Source organism: Notolepis coatsorum (assembly GCF_963971535.1).
Source record: "Notolepis coatsorum genome assembly, chromosome: 13".
Lineage (NCBI taxonomy): Eukaryota > Metazoa > Chordata > Actinopteri > Aulopiformes > Paralepididae > Notolepis > Notolepis coatsorum.
The window spans coordinates 4,271,139-4,286,114 of NC_140177.1; the positions used below are offsets into that span (position 1 = coordinate 4,271,139).

At 43.6% G+C, this 14,976-nt stretch overlaps 1 protein-coding gene across 1 annotated transcript in view; it reads left to right on the forward strand.

Annotated features, from left to right (window-relative positions):
* The first annotated feature begins 223 nt into the window (after nt 1–223).
* hycc1 (hyccin PI4KA lipid kinase complex subunit 1) overlaps nt 224–14,976 on the forward strand; it is a 114,227-nt gene continuing 99,474 nt past the window's right edge. Inside the window, exon 1 of the mRNA XM_084327549.1 lies at nt 224–366. The gene's annotated coding sequence lies outside the window, so the exon portion shown is untranslated. The remainder of the gene's footprint in view (nt 367–14,976) is intronic.

Sequence of the window (14,976 nt, forward strand, 5' to 3'; positions counted from 1 at the left end):
ATTTGATTTGAGCACTTTCTGCTGTCAAAGAGCAATGACAAGGACAACCTAACGTCGATCGCGGAAATTATCAAGGTACGGCCTTACAGACAATCCCATTGGTAGCTATTTACGGGGGCGCGGCACTTTGATTACATACCGCTTAGCCATTGGCTCAGACATCTGCCACTCTGTGGGGGAAAAAACCCTCCTCGAGTTCAAGGTAGTCTGGATGGTGAAAGTAATGAAGATGGAAGCAGGGTTTGATGTTGTTGAATTATTTAGAAGATTTATGGAGTACGGTAATTGATAAAAAAGCTTGTCCACCTATCGAGTCGGGACGCCAGAGAGGACAACGATACCGGGACATTAAAAGATAGCATGCGAGTAAGTAAAGAAAACTTCCCACCACCAGTCTTACTCCGTGTCGCGCTGCGTTAGCCCCGGCGAGCTAACTGTTAACATGGAGCTAATCTGTGAGCAGCCAGCAGCCACACTGACAGTTGGAGAGACTAGAGAGAGCATTTAGACTCTCAGAGAGAGAGAGAGTGGGTCAGGGTCAGGGATTATTATCTAGTGTCCGCCAGTGGTTAGTTAGCAAGTTAAGCTACCTAACAAAATACAGCAAAAGGTGTTTACTTAGCTGAGCAGTTGCCATATGTCACAAATGTAACAGTACTAAATACCTGTATGTCATGTATGTTGTCTATGTCAGATATGTCACTATGAATTGAAAACGGGGGACCCTGATGTAAACAAGACGAAAGACTTTCTCTGGTCTGCATCCCCTTAACAATTGTGTGTATTGAGCCGTACTGTATTATTGTAGCCATTCTGCAATCTGTTAAATAAAGTTTTCATTCATTCATTCAAGGCAAAAAAAATTAAGCACAAGTCACCAGCGGTCAATCAATGTGGCTAACTAACTAACTAGATGGACTGATGGAGTTAACCAACGTCAGGGGAGTGACTGGAAAAGTATGACACCGGCCGGCCGGGTGATGAATCATAAATCATAATGGCTGTACAGTACAGGGTGGGAACACTGAGAGGGCTAGATCCACAAAGGATGGATAATGGATTGCACGGAGCAAGTTGCACCCCTTACTTATACAATTCATGATGAATTGAAAATGGGGGACCCTGATGTAAACAAGTCGAAAGTCTTTCTCTGGTCTGCATCCCCTTAACAATTGTGTGTATTGAACCGTACTGTATTGTACCCATTCTGCAATCTAAATCAATTCATAGTGACATTTATGACATACACAACATATATGACATGTATGGCATAGGGACATACATGACATACAGGTATATAGTACTGTTACATTTGTGACATACGATATGCAAATATACAGTACTGTTACCCATAGATCCTGACAGAGTATATACATATGATGTGGAGGAGACTGTACATTAGGAGGGGGTGGGTGGGTGGGAGAGTATATACATACATACAGTGGGGAGGAGACTGTACATTTAGCACCGTGCAATCCATTCTTTGTGGATCTAGCCCTGAAACTTTATATTCTCCTGTCGGATTGAAATGCACACACATGCTAGCGGGCTGGGTGTTGCTTTGTTTCGATCTGTGGTTTGCTTTGTCGTGTGTGTGTGTGGCCTCTCGGGCATATTCGATTCCTCAATTTCAATCATCTGTGTGTGCGTGCCGTGCGTGTCCGTGTTTACCATTCATGGCTTTTCTGTGGCGGTCCCACCGTGTCGGTGATATTATCAGCCAGACCCGCCACGAATGGATTAGCCCCCAAATTATATTGCATCTTTTACAGTCCCCCCTCCGTGTTGCATAACACAGTCCTTGATTGATTGTGTCCCTGTGTTGGTGTGCCACCAATATAAATACTGGGTTGCTGGTGTCAGATGGAGAGGGAAGACAGAGAGACATATATAAGGCTATAGGCTCCATAATACTATGTTGTAATGCATTGTTAGGATTTTTTCATTGGCTACATCATGTGATGCAGATTTCCCCTTTTGCCACTCAGCAAAACCACGGCCACGAGTTTCCTTTAGGAGAGAGACTGACACTCCTCAGCCCAGGCAGCAGGCTTCATGCAGGATCAGGACATAGTATTAGGGAATAGGGATGCACCGGGGGCTGGGCGGTATACATATTTATTCTCACCACATATAACTAACTATCCACACCTGTCTGTACTGCCTGCACATAGTCTTTTTACATATCTGTACACATCCTACTCATACTAGAACGCTGCTGACCAGTAAGACTACTACAGTACTACTAGGGGTGGGAATCGCCAGAGACCTCACGATACGATACTATCGCGATACTTGCGTCACGATACGGTAGTATCGCGATACAAAATATATCATTATTATTTTTTTATCAAATTTCATTTATTACCTTTTTTCAACTGCAAAGTAAAACTGTCAACATGTTTTATCTAATAAAATAAAGTTCAGTCTGTTCATCTCACTTCAATCATTTTTATTGCAGAACATGGTATTTTCTCAAGCAGACAGATGTAAACACTGTAATCTGTGTTGCATGTACCTGACAAACTGAACTGTTTGTATTAGTCATATTCCAACTTGACTGAACGCACGTGTGTGCGTGTGTGTGGACTACTGTACTATTACAGGTATTGAAATGAACAATGCAACTTCCTTATACAAAAAGAAAAAAATATATACATATATTTTATGAATAATTAAATATCGATACTTGGCGTCCCTGTATCGATACAGTATCGCCACGCAAAGTATCGCGATACTACTACGTATCGATTTCCCCCCCTAGTTACGCTGCTGACCAGTACTACTACCATACTGTCTTTACCTGTATCACTCTGTACATATTATACTACAACTCTGTACACATGCATCTGATTAGCACACTACACTCACTAGTACTAATTTGTATATTTAAAAATGTTTCCTCCGTATATCGGCGGCAATACAAATACCAGTTGTTCGAAACATTGCATATCTTCAGATAATAAGGAAACATGAATTGAGTGTTTGCTGTCCTTCTCAAAGACTTGGCTAGCCTTCAGGCAGGCAAGTCTGTCTGACCGGTCATTGAGGCAGGTCACCCTGAGAGCGCATGATTTTTGTCAATGAACAATGCTTTGTATTGATCGTGATATCTCGATATGAAAGGATGCGGTCAATGAATATTACATATTACGAAGACCTGCCATATGGACATTTAACGGAAGACAAAAATTGGATGCACATAAATGAGAGAAAGTGAGGCGGAGATTCGGAGAAGAGTTTGGCAGAAGTGCTTCCCTCTCACCCAGAAATACTAGGTCCGTTTAGGAGACTGGTCATCCCAGGCAAGGCCAAAAGGAGACCGCTGTGCTATAGGGTTACACTTCTATATAGGGGTACTGGGAGGTATACCGCTAATCTGTGCCAAGGTAGAGACTCCAGAAGGCTGCTTTTGGGCCTGTTCACACTTACAACTTACAAGTGTAACGCACAAAGCTAGCAAACTGCACGCTGCCATTAAAATATAATGAACTACTTTGTGGAAAAAATATGTCAAAAAGGTGTTCCATTATTGTGCAAATGGTGCAGCTTAAAACCCTCGGCGTAAACAAACGCATGCTTTCTGAAGTGCAGGGCGGCGGCCGCGATGCGGGAGAATTGGTTTGAAAGAAAGGTGCTTCCGAGCGCACGTGAAGTAGGCAACGCGGATAACTGGTGAAATGTAAAAAAAAAGACAGTGATATTATTTATTGAGCTTTTCAAACAAGTTGGACCTTTGCAGGTCGAAGTCAGAAGAGTCAACAGGCTGGCGATTATCAAAGGACGGGCTGCTCATGGATTATCAAAGGACAATGCTGCAATACTGCCCAAGAAAGACCCTGGGACTAACATTATGAAGCAGAAAGAGACCAATGGCTGTTTTTGTGGGCTGTTTCAGACAAATTAACAAAATGATATGCACGCTTTTTATTGCCATAAGCCCCACAGCTAGTGGACGTTTGTGCTGTGTGGTGAAATCAGTTTGGTCAACGATATATAGTGTTTTACTTGGCTCCATTGTCACGTCAGAAGAACGGTGCGCTGCGCAATGCCTTTTTGTTTTGGAAGCATCATAATTTGAGCCTACCACGTCATAATTTCCACAATCCCCGCCTCTGCCTGGAGTCTGTAGTCTACTGTGGAGTTTTCAGTCAGTTTTACAAGTGTTGCTACTAATGATGAGTAAATTACAGTCATCATACCGGCACGCTGTATTTTTGTATTTGGCTAACGTTATGCTTTAGCAAGCCTGGTTGTGTGATGATCGCTCCAGCTGAACTCATGCGTGATCGCTGTGTGGAGCCTATGATGTAGGATGTCGTCTGGTTAGATGGATTTGTATTGTCGTGTTGAGAGGGATAATTGGAATGTGAAATGGGCAGATTGTGGCATAGCAGACAACTTGGACCCATGTTAAGTGAAAGAGAGAGAGAGAAAAAGCATTTTCTATTATTATGAGAAAAACAAATGTACCGTAACCGTTCAAAATGTGAAATATATAAATGTTAGGCCGTACCGCCACCGCGCTTCTATAGTACGTTCATTTATTGGGATTACACTTCTATAGCAGGTTAATGTATTATTACAGTATCTTTTATATATTTTTATTATTACATTTTTATAATTTTATTATTATTCTTACAGTTCTATGCATTCCATAGGGTCACACTTCTATAGCAGGTTAATGTATTATTACAGTATCTTTTATATATTTTTATTACATTTTTATAATTTTATTATTATTCTTACAGTTCTATGCATTCCATAGGGTTACACTTCTATAGCAGGTTAATGTATTCCATAGAGTTACACTTACAACAGATTATCGGTCTGGCCGGAATCGATATTTGTCATTGTCTTATATTATTTGTATCTGCATTATTTTAATAAAAAAAAATATCGGGCAGATAAAGTTATGTGCCCCCTGGACGCAGCATGTGCACCGCCGACGTCACTTTCTCTCTCTCTGAAGCACAGACTCTGTGCCCCGCCCACAGCGGTATCGGATTGGTCGAAACATGGAGAATGACGAGTAGAGACAGACAGCCAATCAACGCTCTTCTTCTCCGCGAGTGTATGAGAGGTGCAGGACAGTCCGAAGCTCCACGAAACGGCACGAGGAGCCAAAGTTACAAAACTCCCCCAGTACTTATATCACTGTTGCACTTTACTGCTACATTTGCACTCTGGTTGGTTGCCAAGCTTCTTTTCTTGTACAGTACTCGTGCTGCATGATGACAAGACATCTGAATGTAATCTAAAGAGGAGCTGCCAAAGTTCACGACTCGTCATGTCTCCCTTGTCTCCTTCATCTCTCTCCCCCTCACTCACACTTGCACATCCTAACATAATTAAGATTTCATACGTTCAGTGACGTTCTCCAACAACATCCACATAGCCTATATTTCATGATGACTTAACTTGCAACGATGTGGAGTTGCATGACGTAGGGCTGGGCGATATGGAAACAAATCATATCGCGATAACGATATGATAATGTTATCATATTTCTCAATATCGATAATTATCGAATTGTTATAAGTATAATTTTTTTTTTTTTTTTTTTTTAACAACAGATGTATGTTTATTTTGCAGCAATTCTTTGTCATTGCCGCCATCTTTAGTGTTACATCCCCTCACACTCCAGTTCTCAGGCTGCAGCTGGTTTAAAAGCGAAAGTAAACCGGCTTCTCTGCTGGCTGTGGCTCCAGGGGAGTTGAACAGTTCTGGCTCTGCTAGTTTATTTTCGATCTTTTGGCGCTTTTTTGGTGGACAAACCACCGCACATGTGCACCGTGACTCACGACTGGAGTCTAGTTCTGCTAGCACACATAGCCTACTGTGTACAGACGGTTTCAAACTGTATTTTAAATTAGAAAGCAAACAAAATAAATGGACAAGAGAAAAATAAATCTCAATTTGGTCAGTATTGTCATTTGGACAAGCAAAGCCATTACTTTAAGTTGCAGGCAAGAAAGACAAGTCTGTCCACTGTCTCTGGTTTTAAAACCGCCCTGTTGCAGGTCAAAAATTATTTCGATATTCGATATCGATTATTAAAATATATCGCGATATTTATCGTTATATCGCCCAGCCCTAGCATGACGGTTAATTAAATATTTAAAGTGATGATCTTCTGTACGACTCGCAGGTGGAGGAGGTCTGTTTCCACGTCCTGCCCTCGCTCTCCCCAGGCAGGCACCAGACCCCTGGCCTAAACCAAGCACCTCTCCCCAGGCAGGCACCAGACCCCTGGCCTAAACCAAGCACCTCTCCCCAGGCAGGCACCAGACCCCTGGCCTAAACCAAGCACCTCTCCCCAGGCAGGCACCAGACCCCTGGCCTAAACCAAGCACCTCTCCCCAGGCAGGCACCAGACCCCTGGCCTAAACCAAGCACCTCTCCCCAGGCAGGCACCAAACCAAGCACCTCTCCCCAGACAGGCACCAGACCCCTGGCCTAAACCAAGCACCTCTCCCCAGGCAGGCACCAGACCCCTGGCCTAAACCAAGCACCTCTCCCCAGGCAGGCACCAGACCAAGCACCTCTCCCCAGGCAGGCACCAGACCCCTGGCCTAAACCAAGCACCGTAGTGCCATACGTGCGAAGTGCTGCGAACACGTCTGACACAGAAAATCGCACGCGGCCGTGCGCTGCATGTACGAAAGGGCAACTCCAGGCAATGCCGTCGTCTGGTAATCCGGAGGTTCCTGGTTCGATTCCCGCTCCTCCCCGGGCAGAGTGTGTTGAAGTGTCCTTGAGCAAGACACTTGGCGTCTCTTAACCCCTAACAGCTCTCGATGAGCAGGTTGGCACCTTGCTGCATGGTTGCCTCCCCCCCGTGGGTGTGTGAAATGTGTGAGTGAATGGATAATGTGAGCAGAGGGCACGTGTAAAGCACTTTGGATAAAAGCACTATATATAAATGCACCATTTACCATGTTCTCTGCCATTGTCCTGAGTTCATGTGCGAAAGAGGCTTTTGACTGTGCCAGAAAAAAAATAAAAAAAAATAAACATTTTGAAGTTATATCTGTCCGAAATGAACTCAACAGGCGGTCAATTCAAACGGAGCGCATAGTCTCTGCACGACTGAACTGCTGCGAAAGGCTGTCAGATGTAGACTGGTTAAAAACATCACTGAACTGCTGCGAAAGGCTTTCAGATGTAGACTGGCTAAAAACATCACTGAACTGCTGCGTAGGCTTTCAGATGTAGACTGGCTAAAAAAAACACTGAACTGCTGCGTAGGCTTTCAGATGTAGACTGGCTAAACACATCACTGAACTGCTGCGAAAGGCTTTCAGATGTAGACTGGTTAAAAACATCACTGAACTGCTGCGAAAGGCTGTCAGATGTAGACTGTTTAAAAACATCACTGAACTGCTGCGAAAGGTTTTCAGATGTAGACTGGTTAAAAACATCACTGAACTGCTGCATAGGCTTTCAGATGTAGACTGGCTAAAAACATCACTGAACTGCTGCGAAAGGCTTTCAGATGTAGACTGGTTAAAAACATCACTGAACTTGCTGCGTAGGCTTTCAGATGTAGACTGGTTAAAAACATCACTGAACTGCTGCGAAAGGCTTTCAGATGTAGACTGGTTAAAAACATCACTGAACTTGCTGCGAAGGCTGTCAGATGTAGACTGGCTAAAAACATCACTGAACTGCAGCGAAGGCTGTCGGATGTAGACTGGTTAAAAACATCACTGAACTGCTGCGAAAGGCTTTCAGATGTAGACTGGCTAAAAACATCACTGAACTTGCTGCGAAAGGGCTTTCAGATGTAGACTGGTTAAAAACATCACTGAACTTGCTGCGAAAGGGCTTTCAGATGTAGACTGGCTAAAAACATCACTGAACTTGCTGCGAAAGGGCTTTCAGATGTAGACTGGCTAAAAACATCACTGAACTTGCTGCCAAAGGGCTTTCAGATGTAGACTGGTTAAAAACATCACTGAACTTGCTGCGAAAGGGCTTTCAGATGTAGACTGGCTAAAAACATCACTGAACTGCTGCGAAAGGCTGTCAGATGTAGACTGGCTAAAAACATCACTGAACTTGCTGCGTAGGCTTTCAGATGTAGACTGGTTAAAAACATCACTGAACTGCTGCGAAAGGCTGTCAGATGTAGACTGGCTAAAAACATCACTGAACTTGCTGCGAAAGGCTGTCGGATGTAGACTGGCTAAAAACATCACTGAACTGCTGCGAAGGCTGTCGGATGTAGACTGGCTAAAAACATCACTGAACTGCTGCGGAAGGCTGTCGGATGTAGACTGGCTAAACACATCACTGAACTGCTGCGAAGGCTGTCGGATGTAGACTGGCTAAAAACATCACTGAACTGCTGCGAAGGCTGTCAGATGTAGACTGGCTAAACACATCACTGAACTGCTGCGAAGGCTTTCAGATGTAGACTGGTTAAAAACATCACTGAACTGCTGCGAAGGCTTTCAGATGTAGACTGGCTAAAAACACAATTTCCTTAAGTTCAGTTTTTCAGCTCAGGTTTATTCACCGTTCTAAATCCATCCACCACCCAATCTAATGTAACCATAGCAACACGAAGAGCACAGCTGTGAAAGCTTACATGTCACACACTGCAGCAAAGCACAGCTGACTTATCAAAACTTAATAATGTCGAGTGCAAAACATTCATAGTTTTAAGGCACAGTGTCAAATAGGCTTTTCAGCTCAATTTAAAAACCGTCATGCAGCCCATGCGTGTATGTTTTGGGTGTAGATTGAACTGTAGAATTTACCTATCAAGCCCCCGCCCTCATTTCTTGATCCTCCAATCAACTGTTTCTTCCCTTCCGACAAAGCAACCGTTGTGATCGGAGGATCGAGAAAACAGGGTGGGGCTTGAGATGGGTCAATTGGGTATTTGTTGGAGATGATGCGCTGTAAAGATTGGTATCATATTGTGTGTGTGTGTGTGTTTCTGTGTTAGAACTGAAAGATTCCTCGACTTACTCGATTACAAAAAATCATGGCCTGATTTAACCCACAGTGCACTGTGTTTCTCACTGACGATAATTATAGTTGGGTCAAGAACCTCAATTCCGTGACCATTCTAATCTCTGGCTAAGATGTTTTGATGATTGATTTGACTTCTATGGACCTTTTTATAAAAGATTTAGCCCCTGTGTCCCTCCCAAAAATCCCGGCATTTTTTGTCGGAGGGCCAAATCCAAAATACCTTCTGGTGCCATCTTGAAAAATGTACTTTTGAACCAGAGCACCTAGAATCATGTATGAATACACTTTTTTGTGTAAATCGACCATGATATTATAATTATTGTTGCACAGCAACAGTTTGTCAAGGTTTCTTCATCTCAGCAGAAAGCATCCATCTATTACTAAAGAAATCTATAAGACATCAGCTAGGGTTGGGTACTGTTCACGTTTGAACCGGTACCGGTACCAGTTCCTGGAATTCGGTATCGGTACCCAACGGTACCTTTTCAGTACTTAACTCTCTGAGTCTATGTAAACAAAATAATTATAAGTCCAAACATCTCAATTTCAACATTGTTATTTATTTAGAACATTTTGTTGGTTATTTATTGTTGTAACACACCACACAAAATGAGTCTCATCATGATCATGTATTATGTTTTTAAATGTTTAAATATCAACATTATCTGGCCATCCTCGGTAAATATGATCAAACTCTTCTCACCTCGTCCGGTCTTTCCAAAGACCCAAGAGATGGGACGGTAATACGTATATATATGTGTGTATATATATATATATATGTGGAAAAGGCTCCCTCTTGTCTAGTATATTACACTCTTGTACTTTATACTAAACAACATGTAAAGCCAAGGTACCAAACTACCGATGGATCTAGCGTGAATCGTGTAATTCGGTCGATACCCTTAGGCCTAAAAGAAAAAATGGTTTGTTTCCGGTTGCCGACCGACCCTGCCGATTTAGGTGCGACCCAATTTATTTTATGAGTTTTTAAAAAATATATAAAAAATTATCTTTTTTTCTTTTTACAATAAAGTTTCATAGAAATCTTAGTCAAACCTTTAGTATTATGGATATTAAACATGCTGGCAGAGTACATGCATCCATGTTGTTGTGAACATTTTAATTAAATAAAGAAATTCCCTATCCATAGTTGCCGTGGGAAAGAATAAAATAAAAAATAAAATAAAATAAATTCCCTACCTACCCATGGCCTTAACTGACAACCAACAGGAAACAAACAATATTTTCTTTTATGCCTTAAAAGTACAGAGTTCGGTACCCAACCCTGGTGTGTTGTGTTGTGCACATGTGTGTGTAGTATGTTGTGTGTGTGTGTGTGTGTGCACGTGTGTGTGTGCATTACCACGGGGCGTCGTGCTGCTGTTAATGCCATGTGACATTGTGACGGTGAGGCCTGGCGGCGCTGCGGGAGGACGGAGCGCTGGGCCGGCTGTCATCCAGCATCATCCATCCAGCATCGCACACTAACGGGCCCCTGGAGTCCAGGCAATATTGGGGTCATGTTTGGTTCCTGAAGCCACCCCCCCCACCCCCCCACCCCCCCCCCCCCCCCCTCCACGAGTTCCTGTTGCACTGCAGAATGTAGGGTCGGGCGATATGGGAGAAATTCACATCACCATAGTGACAGTCATCATCTGTAATATCGATTCACAACATTAGATTCAAATCGACTGATTGCACTTTGCTTTCATGAAATATTGTAAGCCGTCATTTGAGGCTTTATTATAAAAGCAGCACAATGAACACAAATCTGTCAGTGCCGAGTCCCACCTCATCTTAAATAACAAACAGCACTGCTTGTTGTAGTTAACAAAGAGAGGCACAGTTGATTTTGCACAAAAAAGAAAAGAAAATATTGGAGATATATATATATATATTTTTTTTTCTTTTTTGAATTTTCTTTTCATATTCGAATCCCCTGCCCATCGAACGAAGCTTTGAAGTATTTAAGACAGCCCTAACACACACACACACACACACACACACACACACACACACACACACACACACACACTCAAATACACACTCAAATGTACATGATTTAGTCTTGATAATAAGAGGTGAAGACACTCATATCTGCAAGCTGAAAATGGACTTGTGTGATTTGATTGTTCTTTTATAAAGGATTCAAAACTTAAAAAGAGTGCACTTTTTCTGCAAAAACGTCCATTTGTTGCCGGCGCCGATATGGAACAGAAGTAGTAGCCTACTTTCGGAATCCCTGTTGAGAGTTCAAGAAACCAAGCTAATTATCCGCACAGGAAGTGGTATTCAGTCAGTGGGCAAAATCCCAGCACTCTCTCTCTAACCCTGCTGCTGTCTGTGACCACCGGAGATCCAACCCTGGAGAGATGAGAGAGGGAGGGAGAGAGATTATGAGAGGGGGGGGGGGAGAGGGAGACTATGAGAGGAAGAGAGAGAGATGAATGAAGAGAGGGTGAGCGTATGGGGAAAGGCGGAGAAGGAGGAAGGGGATGAGGGAGCGATTGATGGAGAAACGTGGAGAAGCTCGATGGTGGATTTATCAGGTGTTGCCTAATCGATGGTCCCTTGAAGCACACTGGATGAAGGAGGGGAGGATGGTGGGATAGATGGAGGGAGATGGAAGGAAGGAGAGGGAGAGAGATGGAAGGGAGGGAGAGAGAGAGATGGAAGGAAGGAAGGAGTGAGAAGATAATGTAGCCGGGATGCGTCACACTGCTCAAAGGCAAAAAAAATGTACTTATTAAATGTTTTTAATTAAAAATATATTGTTATTTTCTGTTTCAGTTTAAATTCAGTTATTCTTTTTAATATAATGGATCATTAAAACCAAAGGGTATTGCACATAAATAGGCACTTCTATCAACCGGTTTTAATAAACAAACAGAAACAGTAGCATGTGCATCTTTTAGATAAATTAGGCCGTCTCTAAATATAAAAAGGAATGAAATAAGAATTGTTTGCTTAAATGTTATCGATTTTCTGACATGAAAATCACGAATGTAGATATGGGATCGAATTTTCATCACTGCTGAGAGAGAGGCAGCCGTGGGGGAAGAGCATCACTGCTGAGAGAGAGAGAGAGAGAGAGAAGAGCATCACTGCTGATAGAGAGAGAGAGAGAGAAGAGCATCACTGCTGAGAGAGAGAGAGAGAGAGAGAGAGAGAAGAGCATCACTGCTGAGAGAGAGAGAGAGAGAGAAGAGCATCACTGCTGAGAGAGAGAGAGAGAGAGAGAAGAGCATCACTGCTGAGAGAGAGAGAGAGAGAGAAGAGCATCACTGCTGAGAGAGAGAGAGAAGAGCATCACTGCTGAGAGAGAGAGAGAGAGAGAGAGAGAGAGAGAGAGAGAGAGAGAAGAGCATCACTGCTGAGAGAGAGAGAGAGAGCGAGAGAGAGAAGAGCATCACTGCTGAGAGAGAGAGAGAGAGAGAGAGAGGGGTAGCGTGGGGGAAGAGCATCACTGCTGATAGAGAGAGAGAGAGAGAGAGCGAGAGAGAGAAGAGCATCACTGCTGAGAGAGAGAGAGAGAGAGAGAGAGAGAGAGAGGGGGGCAGCGTGGTGGAAGAGCATTATGCTGGTTTAAGAGGATTCCTCTCCATCACATCGCTCTCCTTCAGAACCCACGGCTCCTAGATCTGAGATCACACACTCACACACACATTGACTTTGCATTGGTTTGTGGCTAACTAGCCGGAGCTAGTTGCGGGGCGACAGTGTGTAGAGCAGTCGCCTGGTAATCTGGAGGTTCCCGGTTTGATTCCCGCTCCTCTCGGGGCAGCGTGTCAAAAGTGTCCTTGAGCAAGAAGACACTTTTAACCCCTAACTGCCCTTGCATGGTCGCCTCCGCCGTCGGTGTGAGAATGTGAGGAACAAACAAATTGTGAAGCGCTTTGGATAAAAGCTCTATATAAATGCAGCCATTTAGCACGAGGAACAGCATGGATTGTGGCTCAGAAAGGACTCGACTGTATTTAAAGGGGCACTTTGCCGATTTTAGCCTTAATCCTACCGTCCTGCTGTGTGAGGAGGACGTGTGACTCGCCAACAACGTGTTCCGTGTCGGGAGAGATCAGCCGCGTCGGCACCCTGAGACGCTCGGCCGACGTCACGGAGAGCGGAGAGCAGACCTCTAGGAACTGCAGACGCTATTTTCAACTGCAGTAGTAGAAGCCTAACTCCAGGAAAGGCCCAACAACGGCAGTCTGCTAGAGAGACGTCTGCTCTCCTCTCACCGACTGCATTTGCTGCTAAGGGGTGGGAATCGCCAGAGGCCGGCTCACGATACTACGATATTATCATCACGATGCATAGGTCACGATACGATAGTATTTGCGATTCAAAATATATTGCGATATGCCGAGTATTGCGATATTAATAGATATATTGCGATTTATTACCTAATACCTTTTTTCAACTGCAAAGTAAAACTTCGTCAAACATGTTTTATCTAATAAAATTAAGTTTTCACTCTGTTCATCTCACTTCAATAATCAAATAACGCAGTTATCGATATATCGATAAGTGGTCTCAGCCTTGGTATCCTTTGGTGACTCTAGTATCATGATAATATCGTGGGGCCTCTGGTGACTCCTCGTGCCCAGGGTCCGGGGGCCTGTGTGGGCCTGCAGAAGCCCAGGAGACCTCCTCCTCCTAACCCTGACCCCCCGTGCTTCCGCTTGGACCTCCGGCGCTCCACAGCACAGGGAAAGCTCTGTCACCTTTGGTCATTAAATCTTCTATTCTATCGGCTTACTTTAATCGCAAGTCTGGCGCGTGGCCAGTCTGTCGTTTGGGTTACACCTCTCCCCTCCACCTCCGGTCTGTGACGAGGGACGAGGTCGTATAGGGGGCAACGTTGGTGAGATATCCAATGATGCTCTTTGACCGAAGGCCATGAATTTTAGATTCACCAGTTTCCGTTTCGACTGAGCCCATCCAGCCATGGTGGCTCCTCCACAGTAAGTTATCTTGGTTCATAAAAGTTAATTAATCTGTTGGGGGAAAATACAATAAGATACTAGGTTTTGTGGCATGTTTTAGCCTCTAGTTAAAATAAGATAAGATATTCCTTTATTGATCCCCTTGGGGAAATTCAGGCATCATAGCAGCATGGGGGATGGGAGGTACAGGTATGGGCAGGGTAATAGTAGACATAAATACAGGCAATACAATTATAGTACAGTAGAAAAGTAAAAATAGGCAGTGTAAACAATATAATTAACTCTGAATATACTCGTATGAGCAAGTAGGCAGTGGGGTCAAAGCTGCAGATGAGGGTCTACTCTGTATGCCAGGGCTATTCAACTAAATTGTTCAGGGGGCCACATTGTCAGAAACCCAAGGGGCCAGGGGCCGGACTGCCACGGCGCCTCCCCGTGCTATGAATATATGTACACTTGACACAACACGCAACCACATTTTCACAACTTTTATTTAACTACATTGCAAAAGTAGTATACTTTTAAAAAAAAGTGCTTAATTTATGTGCCACATCTGCAACATCTCCTGCAAAAAGTGCTTCATTTATGACTGTGCAACAACTGCAACATCTCCTCTTCAACATTTCAATATAAAAATAAAATAAAAAACAAACAAGTGCATGATGTGCATCTGAACATTCTAACATCAACACTTGAACAAAAAAACACATTTATAGTGCAGCTGAGCTTATGAAAAAGTGCTTCATGTCTGTGCAACAACAGCAAATCACAGCATCTTATTAGCACTTATTGTCCACTCTTAACTCTCAAACATCAGGGGGGTGGGGGGCAGACAGGCCTAGCCTACATACACACATCTAATGAGAGCGATTGCACTTCTTTGACTGGGCAATGGCAGAGAAAGAGGGTTCATAGGAAGTGAGGGCTACCCGCAAACAGTGATGCAAATGCTCATTTGTCAAGGAGGCACGGTTGCTTGTTTTAATGGCATTCATGTGAGAGAAACTGGATTCACAGGTGTATGTTGAGCCAAACATTGTTA